The sequence below is a fragment of the Dermacentor variabilis genome, chromosome 7, assembly GCF_050947875.1.
Source record: "Dermacentor variabilis isolate Ectoservices chromosome 7, ASM5094787v1, whole genome shotgun sequence".
Taxonomy (NCBI): domain Eukaryota; kingdom Metazoa; phylum Arthropoda; class Arachnida; order Ixodida; family Ixodidae; genus Dermacentor; species Dermacentor variabilis.
In genome coordinates, this window is record NC_134574.1 from 63,263,344 (window position 1) to 63,291,337 (window position 27,994).

The 27,994-nt window shown below is 46.5% G+C and overlaps 1 long non-coding RNA gene across 1 annotated transcript; it reads left to right on the top strand.

Annotated features, from left to right (window-relative positions):
* The first annotated feature begins 8,045 nt into the window (after positions 1–8,045).
* Positions 8,046–27,621, top strand: LOC142587479 (uncharacterized). Its single transcript, XR_012829553.1, has 2 exons — positions 8,046–8,284; positions 27,479–27,621. It is a non-coding gene; the product is annotated as an uncharacterized LOC142587479 (long non-coding RNA).
* The last annotated feature ends 373 nt before the right edge of the window (positions 27,622–27,994 follow it).

A 27,994-nucleotide genomic window follows, 5' to 3' on the forward strand; every position in this document is an offset into this window, starting at 1 on the left:
TCAACACTGACACGTGTACAATGTGCACCCATCACGCGCGCACACTATTAAAATAAATAACTTGGGGGTTGTCGAGCCAGTTAAATATTTTATTATGAAGTCGCCCTAAAAACTGCGATTGAAGTACATTACCTTATTTCAAAGTACACGACTGGTCTTGCATTCTGCCCCATGGGAGCACCGCGGTCGCAATCCAAAAAGTGCATTCAGATGCAGCAGCAGAACGCCATAATAATTTACCAACCAATGCAAATGACGTCTCACCATCGCTATGGTACAGCCACTCAGGGCATATGGTGTACCTCAGAGTAAACCTTTCAACAAATCTTCGCCAAAGCACGCCTATATGTCTATGCGTTACTCGGGCATTCGCCATCTCTCCCTGGAATCGTTTTTTCTGAAACTCGAATTTGGAGAGACGTCGCGTTCTTAGTTTTGTATTATTCATTATCACGCGAGTCTTCCCTTCTAAGAAACGCTGAACAATATATATGCTTCGAAGGTACACACAATTAAGGAAGAAAGCGAGAAACCTCGTTCGTTACTGCAGGGTTTTCTAGTAGACGTGAAAAATTACGTGAAAATCTGAGTTGCAGTATCATTAAGCTTCCTTTCGCAATGCTGCACATTGCCTTCGCTCTCGGCAATATCTTTGTGTTTACCCTCCTTTCTTCATCGGTTACGTTCTTTGTCGGTGATTGTCTCGGCCGCGTGTAACCACTTTACTCTTCGTTCTTTGTTAGCGTGCCAGACTGCCTAATGTGCCTTATTGACTCCGGCGAACGACATGCCTCTTCCACGCTTGAAAGTGACCTTTAGGCAAAATCACGAGTGCCATCTCCGAAACCCTAACCCCTGCCAAACACTCAAAGCTTCTAAAGTTTCTACACCACTTTAGAGAATTGTTTCATGTTTCTAAGCCGCAACTGCCCCGCACGTCAGTAGTGTAGCACTAGGCTGACGTTGGTTTACACCCGCTATTTCTTCAAAGACCGTTGCGTGTCAATGCCGAAGAACGTCGCGTCATTACACACGAACTCGAAGATACCGTACGCCATGGCGTAATTCAATCATGCAAAAGTCCATGGGCATCTCTGATGTTTTTATTCGCAAAAAGTGCGGGTCTGTGCATTTTGCGTTGATTACTATCGAAAAATTAAGGACACGCGCAAAGACAAGTAACCATTTTCCCGCATCGACGATGCCCATGCCCATTTTCAAGGAGCTGACTTCATTTCGTCCCTACCCTTACGTTGTGGTTAATTACGGTTCTGGATGGCTGAAGCCGATCGCCAGAACACAGCGTTTATCGCGCCTGACGCCCCATATGAATGAGGTCTCATGACCTACGGAGTTTGGAAAGCGCCCACCATGTTTGAACGAATCGTGGGCAATACGCGGCGTGGCTTCAGGTTGTTTATATATCTATGGTAACTTGACAATGTCGTGTTTTCCTGTCCTGATCGCCTTAGACACGTTTTAACGTGTGTAACTAACACTGGCTATCAACTCAACCCCGAAATTGCCGCTATGCCTTGTGGGAGCGAACCATCTTAGGTCACTTGGTGTCCGATTTTGATGTTTATGCTCATATTTCAGCCGCTTGGTTCGCACTTTCGCATCGATTATGTCACCCTTGACCGAACTCGTATGCAGTTTCGCGGATCTCTCTACTTGGCCCCCTGCACGCTACATCGCGTTTGCTGTGCTGTGTCATCGTCGTACCTCTCCACCCATTCCTAGCCATTTGGAGCCGATAGCTGAAAATGACGTGCATACAGAAACCAGTAGGGTCGAAGTTGGTGCTCCTTTCACGAGAACATCCCGATTACTTCGAATACGTCGTCTCCTATGCGAGTCCAACACTGGCAAAAGCAGAAGCCACGTACAGTGTGACTGAACAAGAGTGCTTGGCTCTAGTAGGGGCGCTTCGAAAGTTCCGCTCATACCAATACGACCCCCGTTTGACCTAGTCACGGATCACAATGCGCTTTCTTGGCTCGCCACGTTAAAAAATAATTTACACATCTATCACGCTGGCCGCTACGAATCCTGGAGTACGCTATTCGTGTCGTTTTCTGATGCGGGCGAAAAAACGTTCCACAATCGGCCTGGGGAACCACTAGTACAAACATTGGCACCGAAAAACACTGTGAACCGTTCATCACTTCTATTTTCGCCTATCTCTCTCGATCATCGACCATATCTGTATCTCGAAACCCTCAAGCGCCAATGTCTCCATTCCGTCATTCGTTATCGGCTGCTCCGCCAACGCGAAAACGCCCCCAAATGTAGTAGATGCCTATTGGTCATTCCCCGCTGCATGAGATGACTAAATCTATGCCTCTTTTCACGACTATCCGCAATCTTGCCATGCCGGAGAATTTTAGACATGCGAAATTTATTGCTTTCGCTGCTACCGGTGCAGAATGTAAGGTTTTGTACAAAAGTTTTGTCAGTACTGCCATCGCTCTGAACATTGCAAACCGTCACCTTTGCACCCTTCCGACACATTGGAGCTGCTTCCCTACCTCGTCAAACTCTTTCATCGCGTGGGCGTTGACATCTACGGACCGCTTAAAATGTCACTGGATGACAATCGGTGGATTGTAGTCTCTGCGCACCACCTGATACACTAGGCCGGAACTGCTGCTTTTGCAAATGCTACAGCGCAGGGTATAGCCTCTTTCTTCCTAGATCGTTTAATCATATGACATGGCACAGCTCGTGAACTATTAAGCTATTGAGGTGTGCGTTGCTGTCCTATGTCGCCGAAGCTCTGCTTTAGGAATACCACTTTGATAGTCGTATGGACATGGCATGCGACCTGCAGACTCGCTGGCTCACAATACGGCTTAATCACACTGTTGGTGACATGCTCGCGATGTTTGTGCAAACTAGTATGGTAACTTGGACCATGTTATTCCTTTAGTAACGTTCATACGACACAGCCATACAAACTTGCACGGGATTCCACCATTCTTCATCCTGTATGAACGAGAGCCTTCACATACCATCAACGCTCTCCTTGCATACTACCCTGGCTCTTCCGCATGTCCGCGTGTCTACGGAGATGCCCGAGAAGCCCAAGAGTACAGCCAGCTTGCGTGTACGTTTACATCACTAGAACAACAGCTGCAAAAGAAAAGACGCACTAACTAACCTCCATTCTAACCTATACCCAAGGGTCTCTTGTATTGCTGGGTCTTCTTTGCGAAACTCTTGGGTTTCCCTCGAAGATCGATGTAGAGGGCATTACGGAGGGCCTTTCCGTGTCTTGGAGCGAGCGCTCACAGTGAATTTTCTCATTGTTCGGCTTTATCTATCTGGCGATATGCGCCGACGTGGACGTGATCTCGTCTACGTTTCGCGTTCCAAGCCCTACCATGACACCCGACCTCCAACTTCTTACGTCTCCGTGATGACTGTTTTTCTGCGGGGTCGGTTGTGTAAAACATACGCCTTCGTACAGCAGCATCGTCCACGCTCGGCTCGCACTGCTAGAGCTGCTGATTGCTCTTGTCTTTGAAGACGGTACCTCACGCAGCTTTGCCGTTCCTATACGGAGTGCCTTTGAAGGAACCCGTCACCGTGATACCTCTTATCAATAACATTCCGGAAGAATGCATCCCTCACCCGCCGTGGTTGCTCAGTGGCTATGGTGTTGGGCTGCTGAGCACGAGGTCGCGGGATCGAATCCCGGCCACGGCGGCCGCATTTCGATGGGGGCGAAATGCGAAAACACCCGTGTGCTTAGATTTAGGTGCACGTTAAAGAACCCCAGGTGGTCAAAATTTCCGGAGTCCTCCACTACGGCGTGCCTCATAATCAGAAAGTGGTTTTGGCACGTAAAACCCCAAATATTATTATTATTATTAATGCATCCCACGATGTGTGTCCACATGAATACAAATATCATTGAAGTAAATTGGTGGCGCATTTTATGGCTACCCCAGAAATGTGTGTATGCAAATGGATGCATCTAACATACTTCCATGTAGACAATATGTGTCGTCTGGTTTCACCGCCAGAAAGCCGGAACACGGTTCGTATGCATAATTTGCTAATTCACGAACCTTTGCCTCATATTAGGGTCATCACAATGTGGAACGACTTCATTGACAACTGAAGGGAGTCCTTACCACTTGACAGCTAATGGAACGTTGCCTCGTCCACCCTCTCTTCGCCCGTTTGGGCATCCGATCAGCACTGAAGGTTGATCTTCGGCTGCAGTCGTCTACGGCGTTCCCTTGCACCTTCCTGAATAATTTTCTGCGCTGTCGTCGCCACCTTGCACTCATGATGCTTCCATCTACATTCGGGAGCTGCGCATCCCGTTGTTCCGTGACCTTGCTCCTGTAATTCCTGCCGACCGGCACCACCGGTCTGTATTTATAAGCCAGGATGTGCATTCCTGCAGCCATTTGTTTGTTCGGCGTGACTACGAGCGTCCGCCCCTAACCCCGGCCTACGATGGAGCATTCCACATACCCCATCGTACGCCCAAGACCTTCACGCTGTACGTTAACGTACAGCGGCCTGGACGCTGACCGACTCAAGCGTGCTTCGGTCGCCACTCTTGCGCCAGCGCTCCCTCCACTCAACCTAGCATCGATTCCTTCATCACTCTGGGTGGTCACATCTAAGCAAGTTCACTGAGCGGCTCCTCGTGTTCCCGCTCTACGGGGAGCGGGAGGGGGGAGGTAGAAATCCCTGTATCGCCCCTTGCGTTGAGGCCGGGCCGCATGCCACAACTTGCTTCGCGTGCAGCACCCGTCCAGAAGGAGGCACCTAGGTCCTGGCCGCGCAACGTGCGCAGTACGATATAAAAAATGAAAAAATTGGGGTTTTACGTGCCAAAACCACTTTCTGATTATGAGGCACGATGTAGTGGGGGACTCCGGAAATTTCGACCACCTGGGGTTCTTTAACGTGCACCTAAATCTAAGTACACGGGTGTTTTCGCACTTCGCCCGCATCGAAATGCGGCCGCCGTGGCCGGGATTCGATCCCGCGACCTCGTGCTATGCAGCCTAACACCATAGCCACTGAGCAACCACGGCGGGTAAAAAAAAGAACGAGCAGAAAGGGGGTTTACGGAGGGGCCCGATTTCTATTAGTCATATCATAAGAAGCCAACAAATACTGACACCAATGACAACACAGGGGAAATTACTTGTACTTAATAAATTAGATAAAGAAGCCATAAATAACGGAAATTAAAGTGGATGAAAAAAACAACTTGCCGCAGGTGGTAACGGAATCCACAACCTTCGCATTTCGCGTGCGATGCTCTACCAATTGAGCTACCGCGGCGCCGTTTCCCCGTCCACTTTCTTTTGTATATATGTGTCCTAGTGGAACCCTGGGAGTGTTAGCCAGCGCCACCAGTCATACCTTGGCGGCGGACGTGGAACGTCTTTTTTGCCGCAGGCATCACGAGATCGTGATCTTTTTGGGTGAAGGAAACTGGTCAATAAACCGACATTTGCTAGCTGAAGGGAACAATGTTGCCAGATTCGGGAGCCTCGTTATGTAATGAAGAAGAAGAAAGGGAATTCACCAAGCGGCCCGATTTTTTTAGTCAGTTCAGGCCCCACCTGCGGCAAGTGGTTTTTTATCGACTTTAATTTCCAATAATTTATCGTTTCTTTTTCTCAGTTATTAAGCACCAGTAATTTCCCCTGTGTTGTCTCTGGTGTCAGAATTTGTTGGCTTCTTAAGATATGACTAAAGATAAAAAGACCAGTTCAGAACCCAACGCTCCCTGAGCTGCGTCTTCCTGGCATTAGCTAAGACAACATCATGAGGCAACCGCGGTCTTATGCGGTCCACGGCACAAGGGTTCCACAGAGACCGAAACTTAACGCACTGGTAGCCTGCGCCACAAATACTCTGCGTATGTGCCACTTCAAATGAACGCCTTAAACGCCAACGGGTTAGCGTGCTGCTCCATGAATGGCCTCGGTGAGTGCCACTGTTCAATGAACATCTCGAAACTTGGGTAACTCACTACGTGCAAATGAGTGTGGAGCAAGCGAGGGAACAATTCTCAGCGTTCGCAGGCACCCGTGTGCCACGCTTGTCGTTTCGCAGATCCCGCGCCGTCTTCTCGGTATTGCCATAGTGCGGTAAATACACGGGGCCGCGTCTCGAGAAAGAAGCCTAGGAGAGGGGTCCGGTTGCCACAAGAATTCTTTGTCAGCGTTTGCATACACTGGCGAGCTGTGCATTTCAGAGGCCGTGCACATTGTTTCGCGGTGGGATCACCAGATGGCACCAAGTGTTCTTAGGGACCCATGAAAGAGGAGTCCCACTGCAGTACGTGTCTCGTATATAACTTGTTTCGGCGGTGGTAAAACGCTGCATCAATATATTGAAGAAATTCTGACGCATTAGCGTGAAATTGGCCCGTGAGAGGGGTTTTTCAGCAATTCCTGTTATTGCGCTAGCATTATTTCAGTGCTTCAGGCAATTTCAGCCGGCTTCTACCTATGTGTATAAACTTGTATCCATGTATATTTCTATGCTTGTATCGAAACGTTTTACCGGCAACCTGAGTCACTGGCACTCCCCGGTTGAATAGTTAGCACATCGGACTGCGCTGCTGAAGTGACAGGGTTCGAAACCAACAACCGGATCAACTTGGGTCCTTGGGCATGTGCCCATGTGTTCATACGTGCCTCTATCCAAGGGCGTTTTTTCACGCGCAGATTGGACGATGTATATGCGGGACTGGCCAGCTATTGCTTTTCGAAAAAAGACTTTCACACCGAATTGGAGCACTGGGCACGTGCCACAGCATATGCGCTAGTCTTCTAGCAGCCGCTACGATGCCAACTTGGATTACAGGGTATGTACCAGCATCAGTGCATTACCCTGCAGTGAACGTCTTTGACGCGAACTTGGACAACTATAATGAACTACCAGCAATTACACGGTCTACAACTTTGAAGAGATCCATTATTTTCTGTTATGTTGAGCGCAATCAAGCGAGCAGCCCAAAGCCTCTTCGAGGACAGAAACCACACGCATTAACAGGCTGCGCCACAAATGCACTCGGTATGTGACGATATTCAATGATTTCCATCCACACAAATGCTTTCGTGAGCGGCGCCATGGATGCACTGTGCGTGTGCGCTGCTCCTCAATGAACCAGTCGCGAACTTCGGTTCCTGAGTGTGCGGCTAGCGAGGAACGATTCCCAGCGTTCGCAGGCAGCGGCACCCTACGCTCCTCGTCTCGGAGGTCACGCCCGGACTCCTTGGTAGCACCACTAGATCACGCAGCATGGCCAAGAATAAGAGCGAGAGGGGAGCCTGGTTCCATAAAACTTCGTGCTTGGCTAGTTGGTGATACATTCTTTTAAAAATGATGGCAGCGCTAAAAAGGATGCCGCATTGCGAGTTTCTCAGCGGTGGGAGGCCCCACGCATTTCCTGTTTTGCAGGCCGCGCGCAGACTTAGTGGCGGCAGCGTTTGAAGGCGCCGAATGTTCTCAGAGAAGCCTGGCACAAGAGTCCAACCGCAGAACACACATACATAACTAGTTTCGGGGATGGCCATTTTTGGGGTCGCTACATTGATTAAATGCTAAACGAACTACGGTCGACAATCATTGTAAGAGGAGTTCCTATGTAAGAGGAGTGCCTATATAACCATGATAGAATGAGGAATATTATGTTGTATCCTGAATCTGTGCGCACCCCTGCAAAGTTTTCAGCAATCACTAGAGGTGGTTGGTCGAAAAAAAACAGCAGTTTGCAACAGATCCTGAAGGCAGAGCTTTGCGATAATTTTTTTTTTGCACGGTGAGTATTGTTAAACTGTTGCATGTTCAATTCTTCTGAAACTTAAATGTCAGAACACCCTATGTTAGGCACTGATAACAAATGAAGTGTTGTCCAGAATAGAAGAAAAAATTACTTTTTTTACGCCATGCAGGCAACTGAATATGACACATGATCGCTGCGGCTATTGTGCGAAGTAGAAAGGCAGAACTTTTTTTTCTCCATCGTAATGCCTATATAATAACCTGCCGAAGAAAGCCGAAATGGTCAGGCGTTTCAAATTGTTAATCGTCACAAAAGCTTCGAGCATGAATGTTTTAGTAGTTGTGGTATCGTTGGCTTTTCTTCTGACTACGGTGCAAGCAGCACGTCTGTCATCCATTTCTGTACATATACTTCCTATTAAAGTTGAGGAAAGAATAGCGCCACCCCGTAAACCACCGACTACAACAAGAGCTCCACCACGCCCACCGCCACCACAATCGGGAAGAAGAGGTGAGAACATTTATCTCTACTTTTTATGACAAATTTTTTTATAAAAATTTTCGTAGCCTTGGGATGGCGTTGTCTACTGTTTCGCTTAAAATGATCAAGCCCTAAGAATTCAAAGAGCAATGTGCCACTGAATGAAATAAAACCTAAAGGAATAAGGAAATCAGCTAAAGTACACCCGAACAAAATCACAAGTACAAAATCTTGTTGCCATTAGGCCCTAAATGCGAAAGAAATGCGCTAGAATTAGACTGCAACTCCCGGATACACGATTTCAAAGCGTGTTCACCACAGTTCAAAGGGTTTATAGGCCAAGACGTGTTTCAACAGTTGAACGCAAAAAAATTGTGGCAGAACCCATCTCACGATAGCTGTGGACGGTAGTGCGTTAGGCTTCAATCAATACAGCGACACAATGTATTGCCCCCATCGCGACCAATTATCTATGAGCCGTATACTGCTGCGGGGATCTCCTTTCGCTCTTGCCTAAAATACTCGGTGCCAACTAAGGCCACCAGTGCGAGGCCACCTCGTGGCCTCCGAAATGCAAGGCCCAGCAGCGTGTGTGGACGCTGAGAAGCGCGTCATACCCGACCACTGGGCTCCCCTCTCGCACTTCTTTCTGGACGCGCGGCCCGATCCATTGCAAGTGCCGACAAGTACACGCGTGGCCTTCTAAACAAAAAGCGTGTCGCGCTGGTGCCTGTCCGCGCCGAGCATTTCTCCTTCGCTTGCCTCTTATTCGTTCGCACATACTCAGCAGCTCAAGTTGGCGAGAGGTTCATTGAACGGCAGCAAATACCCAGTGTGTTTATGGCGCAGCTCACTAACGCCTCGGCGTGAAAGGCATTTGTTAAAAAACGGCACATACATTGGGCATTTGTGACGCAGGCTGCTAATGAGACGGCTTGAGTTCTTTGTGGAACCCTTATGACACTGATACGATTCCGCTCGGCATCGGAGAAATTTAAAGAATCTTTTTTGCCATTGTAAAATGGCACCCTCCCAGAGGCACATGCCAATTTACCAATGTCATTGTCAAAGACGTTCGTAGGAGCCTAGCACAGACCTACTGAAACAGACCCAGTGACCCAAACTGGCGTCAAAGAGGGTGATGGGAAACCAACACGAGAGCTTGGCACATACCCACTACTCTAAGTAAGCGTGAAAGAGCTTCTTCGACAGGCGGTCCGTACCGAGTCCCGCATTACAGTGACTCAGGTCCGCGTCAAAGATGTGCACTGGAAAGTGGACCAAATGCACACAATGTCACGTAATAATTTACCCACGTCGGTTTTTGGGTTGGTTTTAAATCCTGTTTTCTTAGCACAGCTTCCTGATCCAATACCCATCGGCCAAGGACTGCCCATTGACCCAGGAAAGGGGTTATATAATGTTACGATAGGGCGCGCTTAGTTAAAAATGAAGTAGTAAAACGGGGAGAAGGGTTGCCGCGCCAAGACCGAGCCGCTACAACGACAAGCGCGCTTCGTCCTCTTATTCTGTCCTTTCTGTCGCTTCAGCGTAACACTCCTCCGCTCACAGATGAAGCCTGCTGGGCGAGTAACAGTTACGTCCACTAGGAGTCACAGAGATAACAGCACTTCAGGTGGCCGATGTGAACAATCCGCGTCTTCTTAGAACAGTAGCCACGAGACAGAGGACGAACCATGGAATAGCCCAAATCTCTTAGCCGATTGCTGATGACGAAACGCGTGCTGTGCCGACCCATAAACTTCTAGTGCAGGCCACGCCTGCGAAGTCATATCACAACGCCTACTATGTCCCCTTTGTCGTACCGACACATTTTCATGCCGTGAATTGTAGCTGATCTTGGAGCGCTCCTGAGACGCCAACGTAAGGAGCTGAGCCATGCGGCGGGCTTCCTTAGTGCGGCAATGGGTCTGGGCGACAGAAGGGTCCGCACCGATGAGGAAAAGGCAGAATGGTGTCAAGGAAGCTGCGCGGTGCTCTAACATAAGGAAGATAAAAAGGGATGTAGCCGGTGGATTCATGCTTGACAGTGTTGTAGGCGTTCCTGGTATTTCCGTTCCTGGGAATTTGCATACAACTAAAGGATGTCGATCAAAATTCTGGTAGTTCGCTCGACGATATCGTTTCCCTGCGAGTCATACTGGGTCGGGTAGCACAACTAGCAAGCACAGATACAAAATAGCTTATCACCTACGTCGGCCACGAACTGGAGACTACGATCGCTCAATATAATACAAGGGGTTCGATTACGCAGTATAACGGCGGACAGCAGGCAGCTCGAGGCGTCAATAGCTCTGGCCGTTGGTATCGCTGCGGTTTCAGCATAACGCGCCAGGTGGTCGGTGCAAAATATAATGCAAAGGTTGTCGTTTGTCGTGCTTGAGTCGTGAAGATCCACTCCAATCATTACAAAGGAGATGCAGGTGGTGGGCCACAAGTTGAACGAGTCCAATCGTAGCAGTATAGAAGCACTTGAATGGCCACCGTTCTACAGGGGGATCATTTTTAATATTTAAGGAATTTTAAAAATTACCAGTTGCAAATATAACTCTAGTCCTTGAGCTGGGTTATTTATTGAGGTGGATAATACTTGCACGGGAAATCCAAAGACATGCGCTGCTAAATACGAAAATCCTACTAATTCTCTGCTGAATGAACTACTTTACTCCACATCTTGCAATTTAGGAGTTGTAGACGGTTAGCTTGCAAGGCGTACTCGCTTAGAATGAATTTCCAAAATGACGCCAGCTTGGACATATGTGACATCAAAGTCTCCATAAAAATTCCCTCTTATTCCATTTACTCTTTTAAGAAAACGCTCTTTCGTGCAATGAAAAAAATTAAAGTTAAATAATGGGCTTTTACGAGCCAAAACCACTTCATGATTATGAGGCGCGCGGTAATGGAGGACTCCGGAAATTTTGACCACCTGGGGTTCTTTAACGTGCACCTAAACCTAAGTACACGGGTGGTTTAGCATTTTGCCGCCATCGAAATGCGGCCGCCGTGGCCGTGATTCGATCCCATGAACTCGTGCTCAGCAGCCGAACACCATAGCCACTGAGCAACCGCAGCGGGTACATTGAAACACAAAAGTAACTGGAACGCCCATGCATTTAGTCCCACAAATTGGAAAATATCTCAAAAGTCGTATCACCTTGTAATTCATTCCAAGTGGCTACATCTTGCCAGCTCGCCTGCAACAATTCGTAAATTAATTTAATTCATAAAGGCTAATAATTAAGAAGCTAACGAGTGAGTTTGAGGTAATTATTTGAGTATGTGTTTCGATTTCTCGCGTTAGTAATGTCCCCCCCTTCGAATATTTCAGCTTAAGGACAGGAATTTATTATTTGCAGCAGGCGATCTTTAAATATTCCATGAAACGTAGAAGTGATCAGCCTGTATATTCTGCCGCATAATGGGACAACAGAAACCGCCATGAGTGTGGCGGTATGTTCTCATGAAACGCATGGGCCCAGCGGTCGCATCATCTCGCGTAGCACGTAGGCCATGTGTTCTCAAATTCATAGGGACCACGAAGGGGAGGAGGACACCCTCAGTCGCGTAATTCTTTTTGTAGAGCAGGCTATCTTTCATGGCCTGCTCTAGAAAGGCAATGAAATGCTCGGCATGCCCAAAATGCATGACGAGAGCTCAGCGAAGTCCAATTCCACTCGCGTAGGTGTGAAATTTTGTTGTGGTAGAGGGGCCAGAACGAATTATGAAGAAGAATTCCGTTTACGAACTTTTACGAACGTTTACGAAAATGCCATTTGCGAACTTCAGTTCAGTAAACTCGGAATCGGAGTCTGCTCTCCAGGTGAAAGGCTTATCCTTGCGCAGCAATGAATTCAGAGGGTAGGCAGCATCCGCATCGTTGGGCACGAAACTAACCCTGCAAGTAGTTAGCGAGCACCACAACTTCCACATCCGCCGCTGCCAAGGATTGTGAGGGGTTCCGTTAGATCTTGTAGATAACATAAATACCCCAGAAAGTGGATGAGAAAAGCGCACAGCGCTATCCTAATAGGAAAGAGCACCGCACGCGTAATGCGAAGACGTGGTCTCCTATCCCACTTGTAGAAAGTTGTTCTTTTATACAATTTGAGTTTCATTCTTTTGTCATTTCTTCACTTCAATTAGCAAGTACAAATAATTTCCCCTATCCAATCTAGCTTTTTATGATATGACTAAGAAAAATCGGGCCCCTAAGGTATACATTTTTCTCATTTATCTCATGGCAGGGTATGGAATTGGCAGAATTGATGCCTTAGGTAGCATGTGCGGGTTTATTGACCAGTTTCCTTCGTCCAAAAGGTTCACGTACCCATGTCACCTTCGGCAGAAAGCATGTTCCACAATCGCCGCTAACGCTTTTGAGTTGTGGAGCTCGCTAACACTCCCAGGTTTAGTTCTACTGTATAAACATCCAAAATGTGGATAGGAAATTGACGCTGCGGTAGATGGATTGGCAAGAGCCTCGCACATGTAATGCTTAGCTGTGGATTCTTATATATATATATATATATATATATATATATATATATATATATATATATATATATATATATATATATATATATATATATATATATATATATATGTAAAGAATGAGTCGGACTAGTTAAAACGGCTGACCACCAACAACCCGCAGCAGCCGGCGTCTCGCGATCTTCTTCCTCTCTTTGTTCATCCTTCCGTATCAGGACCCCCAGGTGGTGAAGCGCCGTCTCGGCGCATTGGAGGCGAAGAACTGCGAGCGAAGTATGGCTTCGGCCGCGAAACGTGCTCGACGTCAACAGGCGGCGGACTTGAGAATGAATTAAACTGTTGGCGCGATCTCGTAATTGATGTCGTTAACTTGATGTAGGGCTTCATAAGGCCCTGTGTAGTGAGAGAGAAGCTTCTGGGAAAGGCCGACCCGACGATATGGTGACCGAAGCAGCTCCCAAACACCTGGGGTGAACTGAATATCGCGATGGCACCGGTCGTAATGCTTTCTTTTTGCAGATGCTGCGAGGCTAATAAGCGAGATCGGGATACTTGACGTGCCATATGAGCGCAATCGATGACTTCACGAGCGTACTCAGTGGCGACGCGGGGCACAGAAGGTAGGATGGTGTCAAAAGGCGAAGTGAGGTGGCGACTATACAAAAGATAAAAGGGTGAATATCCTGCGGTGTCATGTCGGAACGAGTTATACACGAATGTCACGTAGGCCAGCTTGGCGTCCCAGTCGCGGGGATTGTTAGAAACGTAGATCGACAGCATCTCTGTGACTGTTCGGTTGAAACGCTCCGTAAGACCGTTCGTTTGTGGGTGGTAGGCGGTGGACAGCTTGTTCTCAGTGGCACAAGAGCGGAGGAGGTCGTTCACAACTCGAGACAAGAACGAGCCGCTGCGGTCTGTAAGTAACTGTCGAGGTGCACCACTCTGGAGAATGACGTCGTGAAGAAGAAAATCGGCGACCTTTGTGGCGCAACTAGTCGGGAACGTCTTTGTTATCGCGTAACATGTCGCGTAATCAGTAGCGACGGCGATCCACTTATTCCCTCTAGTCGTTGTCGGAAAAGGGCCAGGCAGGTAGAGGCCTACGCGAATAAATGGTTCAGAGGGAACTTCAATTGGAAGGAGTCGGCCGAATGGTGGGAAGGGAGGTTTCTTCCAGCGCTGACACAACTCGCGAGTTGCGACATAACGACGCACAGTGCGGTAGAGACCAGGCTGGAAGAACCACCGTCGTGCGCGGTCGTATGTACGCAAAACTCGAAGTTGTCCCGCTATCGGTGCATCGTGAAGTTGTTCGAGAACGACGGATCACAGATGGCGAGGAAGGACAAGGAGACTCTCAGGGCCGTCAGGGTTGATATTGCGGCGGTAGAGGATGCCGTCGTGCAGCAAGAACATGCGGCACGTGCCATCGGTGCTGCCAGATTGGCCTCCGGCGATGATGGACTGCAAGGATTCGTCACGTTGTTCAGCGCGCATGTGGGTCATATGAGTAAAAGCCACCACGCAGGTCAGCGGATCATGCGCAGCAGGATCAGGGGGATCTACGGGGTGACGAGAGAGGCAGTCAGCATCCTTGTGGAGATGACCAGTATTGTAACTGACAATAAATAAAAAATTCCCGGAGCCGCAAAGCCCAGTGACGAAGTCGTCCTGTGGGCTCCCGGAGGAAAGACAGACAGCACAGGGTGTGGTGGAATGTAACGACCGAAAACGTGCAGCCGTACAAATATGGCAGCAACTTGGAAACAGTCCAAAATAAAGCCAAGCATTCCCCCTCGGTGATGGAGTAATTTCTTTCAGCAGGTGACAGCAGGAGGCCGGCGTAAGCTATCACTCACTCAATACCAGTCGGCTTTCGGGCGAGAACAGCGCCGATGCCGTGGCCACTTGCGTTAGTGTGGGCTTCGGTCGGTGCAGATGGATCAAAGTGGTCAAGTATGCGAGAGGTGGTCAGAAAGCCGATGGGAGCCGCGAACGCGTGAGCCTGGTCCGAGCCCCATGAGATTGGCGTGTTCTTTTTGAGAAGATTTGTCAAAAGATGAGCAACCTTGGCGATGTTTGACGAGACGGCGAAATTAAGAACACAGGCCGATGAAACAGCGCACGTCAGACGCATAACGTGGCACAGAGAAACTGCGTACGGAGCGAACTTTTTCCGGATCTGGTTGGACACCGGATGCGCCAACGAGATGTCCGAACGCGGTAGTCTGACGGCGTCCGAATTGATACTTCGTGGAGTTCAGTTGAAAGCCGGCTTTTCGGAAGACCGTAAGAGTTTCAGCGAGTCGGGTAAGGTGGCTGCCGAACGTAGAAGAAAAATCAATAACGTCGTCAAGGTAACAACGACAGGTGGTCCATTTGTAGCCTCGCAGAAGAGAGTGCATCATACGTTCAAATATCGCAGGATCATTGCATAGGCCAAAGGGCGTGACTTTGAACTGATATAAGGCGTCCGGCGTGATGAAGGCCATCTTCTCGCGGTGCATTTCATTAACTGAAATCTGCCAGTAGCCGGGTCGAAGATCGATGGACGAGACGTATTTAGCTCCGTGCAAGCAGTTCAAGGCGTGATCGATGCAAGGTTGTGGGTAGACGCCTTTTCGTGTGACCTTATTTAGGTGGCGATAATCGACCCAAGAACACCAGGTACCACATTTCTTTTTCACAAGGACGACAGGCGAAACCCAAGGGTTGGCTGATGGCTCGATGACCCCCTTGCGGAGCATTTTCTCCACTGCTGATTGGATGACTCGACGTTCAGCATGCGATACCCGATAGCCACGCCTACGAATAGGATTCGTCTCTCCAGTGTTTATACGGTGGTGAAAACAGATGTTTTGCCCAGTGGCCTGTTGCCAAAATCAATGTCACTGTACGATTCAAGGAGGCGACGGATGTCCGTGGCCTGTGCAGAGGTGAGCTCAGGTGCAACAATTTTCGCGAGGTCATCCGTTAAGGGCCCGAGAACTTGAAAAACGCTTTGTGAACTCGGAGCAGTACTCGAGAAACAAAAATCTCGAAATACAAGGCGTCATCAAAAAAGATAATGAGAATGTGCTGGACACCGTTCAGATGATCGGGAAAGTTATCAAAGAAGAAATTGTCGAGACTGACATTGAAATATGTCACCGTGTACCCTCCCGAGACCCAGAAAACTCGAATATCATTGTGCAGTTTAAATCCAGGACCAAGCGCGATGCTGTGCTTAACAAGGCAAAGAGGGCACGTCTTTCTAACAAGGATATTGGAAATGATAACACTCGCAAAATTTACGTAAACGAGCACCTTTGCCCTACCCTAAAGCAACTACTTGGAATAGCTATCGGTAAAAAACGTGAGCATGGATGGAAGTCCGTCTGGTCGTATAACGGCAGGATATTCGCGAGGCAGTCTGACGACACACCCATTGTAAGAATACAGCATCACGAAGACCTTTCGAAGATATGCTAAGTGTTGTGTTAAATCTTGTACTTTCTGTTCAAAATGGAATATTTTGAATTTGCGCTACCATAAAACGTTCATCTACAAGATACCAAGCTTATCTCTGTTTTGCATTTCAATTCCCGTTCCGCTATTCACAAAAGTGACAGTATCTCTAGTCTTCTCAACCAATTTTCTTTCCAGTTCGACGTCATCATGATTTCAGAAACTTGGTTTCAAAATAGCTACGATGTCGTCGGCCTGGATGGATATACTCCTTTTTACTTAAACCGTCAGAATAGGCGAGGGGGTGGCGTTGCCCTTTATACTAAAAACAATTACCATTACGAACTGATGCCAGAGTTCACATTCATAAGTCTTGACTGCGAGATGTTAACTGTCAAGGACAAGAAAAGGGTCTTATCAGTAATATACCGCCCTCCGAGCGGAAGTATTCAGAATTTCATTGATTGTTTTGGTAAGCTACTGGAGTTCTGTTCATTTAATAATGTTCATTTTGTCTGTGGAGGCGACTTCAACATAAATATTTTAGATAAAAATAAGCATGTGCAGGATTTAAACAATCTACTACTATCATTTGGCTTTACCAATCTGATCACTACACCAACGAGGGTTACTCAATCTACCTCATCTGCCCTCGACCTTCTTATTACAAATATAGAAACCTCAGTCTGCACCGCGGGTACACTTTCTAATGATATTAGTGATCACTGTCCAGTCTTTATAGTGTACGAATTAGATAACAGTATCATTCAAAACATTGAATTACTTACCTACCAACACATTTCTAACGAAGCACTGGATTTATTCAGTCTAGCTGTAGGTACGCAAAACTGGGATTCCGTGTTAAGAGAAAAAAATGTTAACGAAGCGTATAACAAGTTTCTTGAACTATTTGTGCGCATCTATACTGCGCATTTCCCCTTCAAGCAAGTTAGGAAATCAAAAACGATACGAAAACCGTGGATTATGAGTGAGCACATCAAAATGATAAAAAAGAAGAACCGCCTTTATCATGCGTTCTTGCACTCCAGATCAGAAATTAAACTTAAGGAATTCAAAACCGAAAGAAATAAACTGAATAAAATACTAAGGCAGGCAAAAATAGATTACTATCAACGTCTGTTTTTTGAAATCGACAAGAAACGTCCGGATGCGGTTTGGAAAATAATAAATAACGTTTTAGGTCGTCAAACTAAAAGTAGTGCACCCAAGTCGATAAGCTACGCAAATTGCGAATTGATCGGTAAACCACTGGCAGACCATTTCAATACTCATTTTGTGAATGCAAGCGTTACGCACACCCATGACTCCCAAGTCATGCATTCGCTAGATAAATGTGTTTCAGAAACTATATTTATGGAGCCAACTGACGAACACGAGGTGTTTACAACAATAAAAAATCTTAATAACAGCAATGCATTGGATATTGACAATTTACAAATTAAGCCAATAAAATATGTCTTACATCACTTGCCATTTATCCGCACGTTGGTCCATATATTCAATCTAGCCATAGAATCGGCGACTTTCCCAGACGGCATGAAACGAGCTAAAGTATCTGTGCTATACAAACATGGCGATATAAATAATGTTTCTAATTATAGACCAATATCTGTCCTACCCATTTTTTCGAAAGTGCTAGAAAAAATTATTGCTACACGCCTAACAAAGTTTCTAGACAGATATGATGTAGTAACAAACTCACAGTTCGGTTTTAGAAAAGGCAGATCTACGGAAGCCGCCCTTTTATCCTTGAAAGAAAGTATTGTGCAAAGCATAGACAACGGAGAATTCGCCCTCGGGCTCTTCATCGATTTTAGCAAGGCATTTGATTCCATCAGTCATGACATTCTTAAATATAAACTATCAATATATGGAGTACGCGGACATCCACTCACTTTAATGGAATCATATCTCAGAAATAGAACTCAGTGTGTATGTATTAACAACGTCCTATCTTCTTTCTTGACACTTAAAAATGGAGTGCCCCAAGGGAGTGTTTTGGGCCCTCTATTATTTAACTTATATATTAATGACTTAGTAAATATAGATCCTACAGTTGATTTCTTTATATATGCGGATGATAGCACTATACTCTTCTGTGGAAAAGACGCAAACGAACTAATTATCAGGTGTAATGCATTGCTAATGAAACTATCTGATTGGTCACATTCAAATGTGATCAGAATTAATCCCACTAAAACGAAAGCTATTCTTTTCAGAGCCAGAAACAAGCCTTTTCAGTTGGAACATTCAATCACTTATTTAGGCAAACACATAGAACTAGTTAATGAACACAAAATACTTGGAGTAATATTTTCATGTCATTTGAGTTGGGATGCTCATTTTAATAACCTTCGAAACAAGTTTTCTGCAGTCGCCGGTGTACTATCTCGCTGTAGAGCTTACATGCCGATAAAAGCCAAGCTACAAATTTATCATGCATTGTTCACCTCACAATTTAATTATTGCAGTTTAGTATGGGCAACGACAACACGAACTAACATAAATAAAATAGTTACATTACAAAAGGCACTTTTCCGACACATTGCTAATATTGAAGCCCGATCAACAACAAAAACATTATCACAAACATACCAAATCATATGGGTAGATCGGTACTACGAATATCGTCTTTTACAAATATTTTATTTTGCAAGGAAAGAATGGAGAGATTTTCTTACATCACTAGCGACCTTAAAGCACCATGACATAACTGTGCATTTCAGAAATCCTGAACCTTGGCTTGTACCGCGCTTTCGCACCGAGTATAAGTTACAATCTATTAAACACAATTTGCCGAAAATTCTAAATAGTCATGTTTACGCTAATAAATTCTCTCGTAAAGAGTTGAAGATGTATTTCGTTAACCTATAACATATATATTCATGTATAACGATGCATATAAATGACCATGTTTTTCTTTCTTGCCTTTTTGTTTTATTTGTACAAAAATGTCTTGTTGTTTCTTACATATCCTTTCATAAGCATGTATCTGAGTTTTCAATTTTATGTTTAGTAAACTTCTGCTTAAGTTTTTTGTACCAAAAAGGTTACTGTTATCGCGCTGCCATGTATAACGCCTCCTGGGTCCAGTCAAGCTGCTGACGGCAGCTTTTAACCCGGGAGGACGTTTCTAGTCTGTACTAGAAGAAGAATAAACTTGAACTTGAACTTGAACTTGAACTTGGAACCAGAGCTGTCAGCTGTAATTGGTCTTAATAAGCCACTCTCAGCAGCCAGAATCTCAATGTCAAATTTAAAACCGCTAGAAACGCTGGCCAAGAACATGCCAGCCGGAATCACTAGAAGGCACCGGTGGAAATTCAGAGGCGGTAGAACGACGTCTTCATTAGTAAGAGCGAAGAACGTATGCGGAACGGCAACGTTCCGGTTCAAAAGCACGTCGATGAAGTGTCGAAGCACATATTCACCGTTAGGAACCTGCGACTGGGCGGTCAAAGTGACGTAACTGCCTCGGGGGACAGACGCCCATTGTGAAGCGCGCACAAGTGCGGTGGGGCGGTGCTCAGTCATCGACGAATTCAGGCAGTTTAAACTGAAGAACGCCGGTCGCGCAGTTGATGAGAGCACAATGAGTGGATTAAAAGTCCAATCCAAGAATAACGTCGTGAGGCCAGTTGTCGATCACAGGAAAGAGAACAAAAGTTGGGCGGCCGGCTATAATTAAACGCGCAGTGCACATTCCAAGAACAACCAGCACACCGCCGTCGGCCACACGAAGCACTCGGGCAGCTGCTGGGGCGAGGACCTTCTTTAAACATCTAAGTAGGCTAGCACTCACCACATATATTTGGACTCAAGTGTCGAACAGTGCTTGGACAGGTACGCCGTCTATTGAACATCTATTACACTTCTCCTTGTGGGCACAGACAGAGGATTTGCGGTGGTATTAGGCAATGGTAGCACCACCTCCGAGGGCGTGATTTCTCAGTTTTTCTAAAGTGTGCGGCCGGACGCCACATGGAACGAAAGGCGACGTGGCTGCAGTGAACGAGAAGATGGGCGACATGTTTGCGGTGAACGTGAGTGGTGTCCGTGCGGCGATGGTGAGCGGCTGCACCACGTGTTCCTAGAGAGCTGTCGGCACTGTTAGATTCGGCCGTCGGCGAGACATTTCGGGCATTTCCATCGAAACGGCTCAGGTTGGTCGGCGTGCCAGGTGTTGAGGGCCGCGAGCTGCGACAGTATCGGGCGACATGACCAATGCGGCTATAGGTGAAACATATCAGCTGGTCGTCCACAGTTCTCCACTCAGTCGTGTTTGCGATAACGCGGAGAGAAGCGTCGGGGTGGAGCGAAAATAGTAGAAGGGCGTTCGTTAACTCTGGCATTGGTGACAGACGCAGAGAATGTAAACCAATGTTTTCAAGTTCCTGGCGAAGGATGGCTTGTACGAGAGGAACTGAAAATGTGGTACCATCAGAGCAACGCGAACAGAAATCTGCGGGCTCCATCGCATCCAGTTCACGTATAACGATTCGCACCACGTCCTCTGATGGCGACGCATGCTGCTGTGTGTGTTCAAACTCACACTTTGACGCTGCGGCAGTATTGGAAAGTCTGCGAATGGTTGCAAGACGCATCGGCTTTTGGCTTGCTCGAATTGTCGGCACTCTTTAATGATTACATCAACTTTTGCACATGAGCAGATAAAACGCGTCGTCAGCAATGCCCTTAAGCACGTGTCCGACCTTCTCAGCTTCTGTCATGTCGTGATCGGCCATACGACAAAGTGCAAGGACGTCCTGTATATACGACAAGTAGGACTCCGTGGGCGATTGGGCACAGGAGGCCAGTTCCTGCTTTGTGGCAATTTTACGGCCGGCTGGTTTGCCAAACAACCCTGTCAATTTCTCTTTGCATTGGTCCTTGCTGCTCAGCTGTTCTTCGTGGTTTTCGTACCATACATTTTCCGTGCCTCTTATGTAGAACAACAGGTTAGCTAGCATAAGCCTAGGGTCCCATCTTTTGATTTCACTCACGCGTTCGTGCATGGCCACCCCCTCTTCAACGTCGGCGCCATCGGTCCCGTTGAAAGTTTTAGGATCCTTGGGTTGTACAACAACAACCCAAGTTGCCAGCGACGTAGTATGCGACCGTGACGTAGGAGGCGGCAACGAGGTTGATCCGGAGTGGTAACCGTCATTCATGCGGCGCACGGTGATGCGACGTCCACTGCGGTGCTCCGTTTCCAGCCATGGTACCCCGCGCCTCTCACCAATATGTTACGGGGATGTTGGGAGTATAGAAGAATATAGTTATATATATACAAAATGAGTCTGAGTAGTTAAAATGGCTGACCACCAATAACCCGCTGCAGCCAGCGTCTCGCGATGTTGCTCTGCCTCACTACTTCGTTCATCCTTCCGTAGCAATATATATATATATATATATATATATATATATATATATATATATATATATATATACCGTGGTCATGTCGGCATGACCACGGTATATATATGTCGGCTGTGGTCATGTCGACATGTCTTATTTCATGCTCCGACGTCCTTTCCCCTAATTGTCTTTTGTGAGATTTCCGACGCGCCGGTTGGTGGTTTCCAAGAAGGCGCAGATAAAGTATTCTTTGAGCCAGACATCGCAATACTACAATATTCTTCTGTCCTTGTCACGCTCTCCTGCAACATTGTTAACGATGCAAGCTCCCCGTTTACGCCTTCTGGCGGCTTAGTTCATCGCGAATGTTCCCTGCTGCTTGTTCCCTATATATATATATATATATATATATATATATATATATATATATATATATATATATATATATATATATATATATATAGATATATATATATATATATATCCAAGCTTCTGCAATCTGCTTCATCTCCCCTCTTCCACGTGGCTGACTTCCAGCACTTCACACAGATACACGTTTAGAGCGCAGCTCTAAGACACCCGTTCCTGCGGTGAGCGTCGCCGGCGGCGGCTTAACCGAGCGAACGAGCAAAGTGATAGATGTCAGAGGGAACGCGGAGCAGCAGATGAAAGACGCCAGCTACGGACAGCGGATAGCAATGAGAGCGGCCCCTTCAGTGACTTGCGCGCGGGAAACTGTTGTCATGAGCAACCGCTCAACCGCCCAATGTATTATCATATCTGGTCTCAGCCGAACCGCTCGTTTCGTGCTATCGTCTGCTCTTGTCAGCTCTCTCTCACGCTTGTTTTGCTTTCTTGGTGTGATCTCGTTCGCGCTTCTTGCCATTGGAATGGCTCGAGATTGTTTTCTAATCTGATTGCACTCGCTACGGGAGTGGTGTAAAACTTTCTTGAAGCCGCGTGGCACGAGCGATTACACAGAAGCGTTGCCGAAAAACCTATAAAACACGGCGCACTTCATACGACAATCCAACTTTGGATGGTTGCTGTCTCTGCTTCATGACTGGTTAAAATTCTTTGCCTCAGTATATAGCGAAATGAAAACACGTACAGAGCTACGTTCAAATGTCCCATTGCGGCATTTCACAATCGTCGGTGAATTGTTGTCCGCTTTGACGCTCCTAATGCTGAGGCATTAAAGCGCACTGAAGACAGCTGACAACAGCAGTCGTAATAAGTTGACTGTAATGTAAATTTAGCTGGCATAAATAGACCAAAAACTCAGGCAACAGTAAGGAAGAGTGCTGAAAACGAGGTTGATCTAAAATGTAGTTTATCATTCCGAACTTTATTGCTCGCTACGAGAAAGTATCTAGATTGACCATGATTACGGCGAAGTCATGAACGTACGATGTGTTTGGCGTTACAAAAATGCTAGGGCTAATCCCACTCAGTCACGTACGGGTGTAGTCACTATCAACTAAGCGATTCAATTTCATTCGAACATAAACTTCACGTAGGGTGGCGCTTGTATTCTAATAAAACAATGTACGTAATCAACAGCTTTACCGCCTGTCCACATGGTAAATCATTTAAAAAATTTTAAACAGAAAGTGTTATTTAAACACGGTATCACGCCAGCAGCGGTGAACGGTCATTTCATTATCAGGTAGGCGGCAATAGAAGTTGCGGTTCTTCATGGTATTATAAATTACGTGCGACATCGCGTATTTAACTCATTGTTTGAGTACAACCTGGTTTTCCATAGTAAAACATGGTTTTACTATCGAAAAGTAGTTTCAGTAAGGGAAACTGCATCCACTGGACAGCCTACAATTCCGAAAGACCAGCCGCCGGACTTGTCAGTGTTGATAGAAACTGTACGCGTTGACGTTTCCGTTGGCACAAGCGGTGCCGTTTTGATCATTCATGCCAACTTTTGTTACCGCCTCCAAAAATTGGCCGCATCTCACTCTGGCCCTTCTCCTCGTGCAGCTACCAACGCTGTTATTCGACCCATCACGCAGTGTAATATTTCAGTGTCCATAGACGGGAATCACCAGACTGTTTTTGCGGTAATTCGTGAGTCTACCCACGAACTCATCTTTCAGTAGGACATCGTATGCGCCGGCTTCTATCTCTTGTCGCCAGTGCCTCATGCAGGTGGATGTCACTGGCTATTGTCTTCCTAACCATGAAGAGCGTATTTGCCTCATCTCCTCTGATTACGTTCTTTGGTCATTTAGCGAAGATATTAAAAGATTAAGCAGCAACAACATTGTGTTGGCGATGTACTTAGTCTACACTAGGCCATGCCATGTCTCAAGGGATTCTGATTACCCTTCACCTTATTCCTTTCTCTGAGCAGTCTGAATTGCTGAGAGCCTTAATGCAAACTCACGAACCTTAACTGTTGCCCCGTGGATCAACTGTCACGTCCGCTCCTCTCATTGCAAGTTTCAGCCTGTGAACAGTGAACACCGGAGTCAAGGTCACCGACCAATAATGCCTCTTCCACACCATTGTCGGCAACGATAAGCTGATGCCTGCCAAAGTCAAGACCTCCTCGTCTTACAGATCAAATACCTTTCCTTGTTCCACTTTAATTCGCATCGTCTTAAGACTACCACCACTACTCACCGCATGCGGACTGACGGCTCCCGCATTATTCACCGGCACCCATATACCATGTCTCTTAGAGATCACTAAACCATCGAATAAAACGTATAGGACAGACTTTTACGAAAAGTCATACTTCTTTCCTCGAGTCTGTGGCCCTCCCCAATTGTTATAGTACAGAAGAAAGACGTGTCAGTGCATTTTTTCCTCCGATCAACGAGCGGTGAACAATATCACGCACAAAGATGTCTCCGCCTTTCCACGGATCGACGATGCACTATATTCGCTACACGGCATTGAAATTTTTTTCAGCCTTGACCTTAGATCAGGCTACTGGCAAATACCAGTATGCGAACCCGACAAAGAAACATGCGGCGCTTGCCACCCCTGATGTTGTCTACGAGTTTAATGTGGTGCCTTTTGGACTGTGCATTGTACCTGCCCTATTAAAACGCAAGATCGGTAATGTCTTGCGTAGTCCGAAATGGAAAACCTGTCTGTGCTATGCGAAGGCACAGTAGTGTTTTCAACCACGTTCTATATACATTTGCAACGTCTTTATGAATCCTTGCCTGACCTGCAAGCGCTGCCCTGCGACTCAGCAGAAAGAAATACACTTTTGCCAGCAAGACCACCTAGGGTTCTTGAGCACTTAGCCAGCAAAGGAGGTATTCGACCGAACCCTGAGAATCTTGCCGACCTCCTCAAATTTCGCCGTCCGCTACGTCAAAAACACCTGCGCAGTTTTCTGGGACTTGCTCCTTACTTCAGGCGCTTTATAGGCAACTTCGCTGCGCTGGCGCCCCCGCTCCATCATCTGCTTGCAAGTAGCGTGGCTTTCATTTGGTCCAAACAATTTGAACCTGCTTTTCTGACTTTGAAACATGCCTCCATGCCAGTACCAGTGCTATGACACTTACACCCGAACACCCCCACCATCCTTTACACTGAAGCTAGCAGTGAAAGTCGTGATGCCATTCTCCTGCAACTTGACGATACCTTCCGCGAACGAGTTATTGCTTACACTAGTCGTACTCTAACCACTGCAGAGAATATTTATATCATAACTAAGCAGGAATGTTCTGCTGTGTTGCCAAAAAATTTGCTCATATCTTCACGACCGTCAATCTACAGTTGTTTCCGACAATAACGCATTGTGCTGGCTTTCATCTCTAAAGAACTTATCGGGTCACCTTGGTTTTTCGATGTTTCGCTTAGAGGGTAACGATTTTGATGTCATCTACAGTGCTAGAAAAAAGCATCAAAACATCGATGCTCACTCTCACTACCCTCTGCCGTACCATGACGACTACCCATTGCCTGTTCGTGCTAGCGCATATCCCGAGTCCTCTTCTTCGGCTTTAGCCATCGCAGCGCTCGATTGTCTAAGAGCAGACAGCCCATCTGTCCTTTTTTGCCACAAACGTGTCAACTTGTACTGTCTAACTATTCTCCAATGCTTGGAAGGTTATTTCCCTACGAGCGCCCGACTTGGCCGACAACCTAATCAATTCAAGCTGCATGATGGGGCGTTAGATCACTACATTTATCCTGTCGATGGCAACAAATGGGTCCAGATCATACCACGTCCTCTGTAACGTCCAGTGCTCGGGACCTTTCGCCATCATCCGATTGCCGGTCATCTTGACTTCCACAACACTTACAATAGAGTCCGATGTCGCTGCTCCTGGCCTGGCCTCTCTTCAGCCTTTGCGAAGTACGTCACATAGAGCAAAAGTATAGAATACAGAGTAAATAAATAATTGTGCTCTAAGGAATCTAAATATCGGTATAGCCCGTAGAAAAAGTCTACAGACCAAGGCATCTGCAAAACGAATTTATTTCTTCTACCACAACCGTGAAGCGTGAAATTGTGTTAATGCATGGCGTTCGTGAACCTCTGTCACATATGTAGTTATACTTGATTTGAGCGTTCTTGCCTATGCTTTGGAGAAAAAAAACGAACATGTGGATCTCGCGCACTGCTGGATTCGAAGGAGAAGATTTCCGTGCACGTTGGCTTGATTGATGCTCATTAGCGGCGATGTTGACAGCTCATATTTCATTTATTCAGCTTTCAGAGTCATACGAGAGTGGTGAGTTGATCGCATATGTTGCCTTGCCTGCGCAACTGCCGCTTGTGCGCGTAGTACACAGAAGGTAGAGGGGTGTATTTGCTTCAGGTGTTGTTGTGCGGCATTGTTAACCTCTGAGCAAGTTATCATCGACATTGTGTCACCCGGCATGTCGCATCATGAAACAAGTGTGAAACTCTAATTGCGTAGTGGAGCTCCACGTCCCCGAATCTCAGTCTGGTTACGAGGCCTGCCGAAATGGCGGTTCTTTAACGTCCGCCTTAATCTAAGTAAACGAGCATGATTTGTATTCTGGTCCCTTGAAGTACGGATGCCGCCTGCAGCGTCGAACTCGCGACTTCGAGCAATACCAAGGCCGGAAACTATCACGGCGGGCACAGAAGTGTTGACTTGACGTGCGGCTGCATCCATAGCGTCGCCTAGACGCAACGCTTCTTCAATGCAGTTTTGTGTCTGCATGCCTTGCGACAGTTGGCTGCGTGACAAATTTGATGGGTGTTTATTTTTCACATGTAGCAGAAACGTGCCGTACCGCACCTTAAAATCAAATGCCTCAAGTTGTGCACAACCGGTACCGTGTCTATTATTAGCATTCACCTTGCTGTTTTTCCTCGCCCGCTTGCCCGCCCATGTATTCCCTTTTTCATCTTCCGTTATCCCCCGAATTATCCAGCGAAGAGTTTCCAGGCTGTTGGTCACTCGTTTCGTGACTACGTTTGTTCTACCCCCCCACATTCTCTGCCTCCTAATCATCTCATAATGATATGAGCTGACCATTCGTATGCAGAAAATATATCGAGGCCATTTTTTACCTCGATAGTGTGCTCGTTCGCAAAATTTTGCCAGTCAACGTTCAGTGCTATATAAGCAAGTCTAAGTGTCAAGACTTCACCGAAGAATGCCAAACTTGGGATAGTAGGCAAATATCACATGTCTTCCCGTATGCAGATTCCTAAAATAATTTACAAGACATATGTACTTCTGTATATCGCGCCCTATGTTTCGTGTTCTTCCATGTTTTCTGGCCTCACGGCTAGATCTTGTCGCCTATACTATATCTGTAGTAATAACGCTTCGATGCCATTTCATTTAGTGTTACGAATGTATAACCTATCATACATCCAAAACATTTTGTAACTGACCACAATTCGTTTTCCTTTTCTCACAGATCATACCAGAGGATAGCCTAGAAGAAAAACAGCTGTTCCTTATGACTGCTCGCTGACATATTGAACACTACGAATATTTTTGTGACGGGATGATCAGTGCCTTCAAGACGAAGAATACAGTGTGTCAATATGGGGCTGAAGCACTCATTTGATTCTTGTGTTCTTTCATTCTGTTGTTGCTGCATCTTTTTTGATGACGACTACTGTACTTTTACCTTGAGTGTCAGTTAGATAATAAATACGCAGATTTTACGAAAACAAATCACCTGAAGTTTCAAATGTGCGTATTGCCACGTGCTTTTTGATGAAGATGTATGCACACCTGGATTGAGAAGGACGTATCCATGAACGGTTTCTGGCTGAGCTGAGGAAGGCGACGCACCTCATTTGATGCTGGCTGTCTTCCCTGTCGGACAATCCACTTGTATGTGCTCCGTGTAAATAGTTTACCTTCTTTGCTTCCACGTAAAACTTATATGGTGGAGGTGCGGGGTACTATTTCTGCTGACGGCACT